The sequence below is a fragment of the Mytilus galloprovincialis genome, chromosome 3 (genome assembly GCF_965363235.1).
Source record: "Mytilus galloprovincialis chromosome 3, xbMytGall1.hap1.1, whole genome shotgun sequence".
NCBI lineage: Eukaryota > Metazoa > Mollusca > Bivalvia > Mytilida > Mytilidae > Mytilus > Mytilus galloprovincialis.
Genome location: NC_134840.1, coordinates 44,938,211 through 44,944,162, shown reverse-complemented (window position 1 = coordinate 44,944,162; position 5,952 = coordinate 44,938,211).

Genomic DNA, 5,952 nt, shown 5'->3' with positions numbered 1-5,952 from the left:
AAACCTTCTTCTTTAATAAGAAAGGTAAATATGCTAGATATACTTACTGGAGATGCGATGGGAAGATTAAAGCTGTTAATTTTCTCCTTGATTACATTAATGTTTGCTTCGGCAAGAAGGTTAATATAATCGACAGGTTATAGGCACCGATTGCGCCCCTGTAATAGCAGACTTGTTTAGTGAATCACCGACCATTTATGGCCAAACTCATAAAAGACATATTTTGTTGAATAATCAAAAAAATGTCTGAATATACTGTCTTTAATAAATCAAATATAAACGATAATAACTGTCCTTTCCTAAATCTATTTGTTTCAGTTTGACACGGAAAACTCTGCACGACAAGTTGGGCGATGGTTCGTTTCCAAATTGCGATTTTGTTCTTTCTTGGACGGTGATGTCCCTTTGGCACCATCTTGCAGTATTATGTATCACAACTCGTGTGTTATGCCCGTGTCTTTTGTGATTAGGATTATTACAAAATGTTGACTGCTGTACTCCTATTATTGACATTTTTACCTATCATGCTTGTTTTGTGCACACATCTTTGTCAATATATTGGAATTTGATGTGATTGTCATATAAGTGAGAGGTTTAGCTGTTATAAAACCATGATTTATTAACCATTTTCTACAAATGCCTGTACCAAGTTAGGAATATGACAGGTTATATTCATTCGTTTGATGGCACAACTTTTTGGAATTTTGGGAACCTAAAAGCTTTTCGTTATTACCGGTGACCTTAACATTGTTAATAACACTACTCTACGAAATGTGTTATCGAAAGGTCCGAAATATCGTGAGCCTAAATCCATCAATTGGAAATACAACTTTAAAATTTTGATGGACTCAGTCGAGGATTATGCCAGGCAATGGGCTAAGCGTGAAAAGGAAGACGTAGACACTCTATCCGAATGGATTTAGGCAGTGAGGTCGTTAATACAAATCAGAATCAAGAAACTGAATGGGTCCATCAATGCCCATGCTACGTTAATCCTTAAAGACTAAACACTTATCCGACCTCCATGATAAATATGTTGTTGTCCCCGCAGACAAAGCCCCAAATAACATCGTTTTTGTCTGTAAAAGTCACTACATTAATTGCTTGATAAACGAATTAGGTATAGACTATTCACTTGGAAACTCAACATATACCCTCACGACACTTACCAAAGAGGATGCTTGATTTCTTGATTGACAACATATTTGTAACGTTCGGAGGACGTGTTTTTCAACAGACTGTCGGCATCCCAATGGGAACAAACTGTGCCCCTCTACTTGCCGACTTGTTTCTTTATTATTATGAGGCTGACTTCATGCAGGAACTTCGTAGGAATAAAGATAAGAAGTTAGCAATATCCTTTAACTCTACTTTCCCCTATATAGATGACGTTCTTTCACTAAACAATTCAAAATTTGGTGACTATGTGGAACGCATCTATCCCATCGAATTGGAGATAAAGGATACTACAGATACAGTTAAGTCGGCTTCATATCTTGACTTACATCTAGAAATTGACAATGAGGGTCGGTTGAAAACAAAACTTTACGACAAAAGAGATGATTTCAGCTTTCCAATTGTGAACTTTCCATTTCTAAGTAGCAACATTCCAGCAGCACCTGCATACGGGGTATATATCTCCCAATTGATACGATATATCCGTGCTTGCATTTCCTATCATGATTATCTTGATAAAGGGTTACTGCTCACAATGAAGCTATTTAACCAAGAGTTCCAAATGGTGAAGTTGAAATCATCCCTTCGTAAATTTTACGGTCGCCATCACGAGTTGGTTGTCCGTTATGGAATAACCGTTTCACAAATGATATCGGATATGTTCCTTACGTCGTAACTACAATCCCCTTCCCTTTCATAAATGTGACCTACCGAATTAGACTATTTACCGGATTTGTAATCACATAAGCAACACGACGGGTGCCACATGTGGAGCAGGATCTGCTTACCCTTCCGGAGCACCTGAGATCACCCCTAGTTTTTGGTGGGGTTCGTGTTGTTTATTCTTTAGTTTTCTATGTTGTGTCATGTGTACTATTGTTTTTCTGTTTGTCTTTTTCATTTTTAGCCATGGCGTTGTCAGTCTGTTTTAGATTTATGAGTTTGACTGTCCCTTTGGTATCTTTCGTCCCTCTTTTCAACTTTATACTTGTTTGGCTTTATAACTATTTTGATCTGAGCGTCACTAATGAGTCTTATTATTTGAACAGGTGGATAGTTGTCTCAGTTGCAATTATACCACATCTAATACTGTTCTATTTTAGATTGTGTTTTATATCATTGGCACTCACACCACATCTTTCTATATCTACTTATGTAGACGAAACGCGCGTCTGACGTATTAAATTATAATCCTGGTTCCTTTAATAACTATTTGAGCTTTTGATTTTGCCATTTGATTATAGACTTTCGTTTGAATTTTTGTGATTTTGTGACGTTTTGGATTTCGATGATCGTTAGCAATGTATTACTTGTAAATTATTAGGTCGTGGAAATTACTTAAAAACGTAACCACATTCTATCTTATATACACAGTTTTGGTTTGGAAGTTTTGATGTACATGAAACTTATTTCAAGGGAGCACAGTAGTATTTTCCTGGTTCATTGTGATAATGGTAGCCTTTATAGAATTTTCATCACTTTCTAATAGGGACTTTCCGTTTTGAATTTTCCTCGGAGTTCAGTATTTTTTGTGATTTTACTTTAAACTGCACAAAGTTCTATATACACATTTTTATTAAAATATTCAGAAAGAAATTTGAATATGTGTCATGACCGTTTACTTTTTGCTATCTTTATAAACCATAGGTCACTAGTGCTTTTATGTCTTTTATCAAGCAGTAGTGAATACCTTTTATTTCAATCTCAAAAATTCATTTTATCTCAATGTAAAATTATTTCATACTTTACTACACCTGATTCATCCTCAGTTCGGGAAAATATGTTCCGTAGATACTGCACCTTTTGTCCAATCGTACGGTTCAGATACATTGACTTAAGAAGGGTACAAAAAAAGGGCAACCTAAATTCCGGAATGAAAATAGTACGTGCCATCTCAAACGGGATAGCACATCCTATTTTTTACGGAAATGATATTTACCGCGCCAAGAAATTTAGATACAATTCCCATCTTCTCAAAGGTTACCAATTCAACACTGTAATTTGAATAATTTTTTTAATTTTGTTATCAGTGAATCAAAATCAAACTAATCAGTTTGGACTTGTAATATTTTTCAAAATTTGAATATCGAAAAAGGAAAAAGGAAAAAGGAAACAACTTGTGTCTGGTTTGAAATGCGTCAATTTTAAAATATAAAAATTAAGAATGCTAGACATGTAACAACTGAGCACAAAACGAAACTGGATGAATACAGATAAATGGATCTGAAACATGTTTATTCATTTTGTGTCAAATATTCAACATCAAATAGATAGTTGACAGGCTTAACAAAAAAAGAATCTTTTTTCTTATAGGGTAAAATTATATTATTAGGTCTTTCCACCTTTCTTGTGGAAAGACCTATTGTATTTGTTCTGATTATTTTTTTTTTCTTCCGCCTAATTTTTTTCTTGCGGTGTAAAGATGTTTCAAAAGATGTCGCTTAGTTTTTTTGTATATGATATCATTCAGTCTATACGCTTTTGAAACTGACCCTGTTTAACCGAACACTTTTCTTTGTAAGAGTTATCTCCCCAAACACTGTTTTTCTTGTTATCAGATCTCCTCCGCAACCGTAAAAGAAAGCGACAAATTTTCCAAATTGCTCGTTATATCCTCAGGATGTTACGTTTTATTTTCACCGAAGCTTTATGAATACTCCATATGAGAGTTATTTCCCCTTTTGTAATTAAATAAATGAAATAAATTTGTAACTGGAAAACCATTAGTGATAGAGGCCTAGGGTCTTTTGATTTGAGGTCCTTGGTCCAAAAAAATGAAAATGAGGTCAAGGTCAAAGGTCAAGGTCATGTTCAAAAATATGATTTTGGCTTGTTATTTCTTATTTTCAGAAATCCTATAAGATATCGACAAAATATTTTCACAAAATGTGTGCTACGACATGGCGTAACACGTAAATTTTAGTTAAAAGGGTACGTAAACATTTGATGCGACTTTTCCCCCTTTTATATCTTATATTAGTTGTATGGTAATATAACTCATTATCATTATAAAGTAAAGGCTTAGGGTCTTTTGATTTAAGATCCTTGGTCCAAAAAAATGAAAATTAGGTCAAGGTCAAAGGTCAAGGTCAAATTCTAAATTTTTATTTTTGCTTATTTTCACTCTTTTTCATTAACCTTATAAGATTTCAACAAATTATTTTTACTAAATTGTTAGTTGCGACATGTCGTAACTTATAAATTTTGATTGGAAGGGTGCGAAGAGAATAAATGGGATTTTTGCCCCTGTTATATTTAGAATTATGCGTAAAGTGATATTACTCATGAACCATACATAATACAGACCTAGGGTCTTTTAATTTGGGATCCTTGGTTTATGACCTTGAAATTGAGGTCAAGGTCATAGGTTAATTGGACGTTCTAGATTTTGACCTTTGCTTGAAATTCATATTTATATATCATTTAGCCATAGGAACTGACATTTTCAACTGAATTTTAATATTTTCATATCAAAATAGATCCTTATTGGTGGAAAGACCTTCAATTGTTCTTTGAACAATTGGTTTTTAATATTATATTATAGTTCGTTTCTGTGTGTATTACATTATAACGTTGTGTCGTTTGTTTTCTCTTATTTTTGAGTGTAAGTTCACATTGCGATAAGACGTGTCACGGTACTTGTCTATCCCAAATTCATGTATTTGGTTTTGATGTTATATATATATGTTATATTTGTTATTCTCGTGTGATTTTGTTTATGGGTGTTACATTTTAGTGTTATGTCGTTGTTTTCCTCTTATATTTAATGCGTTTACCTCGGTTTTAGTTTGTTACCCCGATTTTGTTTTTTGTCAATGGATTTATGAGTTTTGAACAGCGGTATACTACTGTTACCTTTATTTAAAGCGAAAGCGCTTTTCATAAATCAATCAGGTGAAAAATATTGGAAAATTTCCACTAAAGCAGTGAATATTTAAATCTTTTTAAATTCTATGTAAAGTAACCTACTGATGAATTTGATGATTGATTTTTCTTAAATCAAGTTTTGACGTGACATGCATTCTGCTATACCCTCATAATGCTATTGCAACTATTGCTGGCTATCTAAACTATTCAAGTCGATGTTAGGTTTAACAATTTAATAATCAAACCCATTTTTTTTTAGAAACAATGTGTTAATATTGCGTATATAAAACATAATAATAAAGAAGCACACGTAACTATTCACTGTTCACTGCTTATAATTGATTTGTTCACACAGTTACGAAGTCAATTTAAATCGGGTAAAACTGAAAAACGGTAGTCAAAATAAAGATAAAAAAGAAGAAGAACGGGATTGTGGTTACGACAATTGGAATATATTCATCGTCATCTGTGAAAAAGATATTTCATAAACGAGGGACGAAGGATACCAAAGGGACAGTCAAACTCATAAATCTAAAACAAACTGACAACGCCATGGCTAAAAATGAAAAAGACAAACAGAAAAACAATAGTACACATGACACAACATAGAAAACTAAAGAATAAACAACACCAACCCCACCAAAAACTAGGGGTGATCTCAGGTGCTCCGGAAGGGTAAGCAGATCCTGCTCCACATGTGGCACCCGTCGTGTTGCTAATGTGATTACAAATCCGGTAAATAGTCTAAGTAAATGTCAACTTACGCGGGATGACGTCCGTAACATAAGAAGAATTATTTCAACAACGCCAATTGGAACTCTTGATTTGAAAGCTTCCTTGTGAGCAGCAACTCTCTAACAAGAAAAATCTAATAGGAATATAAACCCTGGAATATTGAAGCAACTGGGA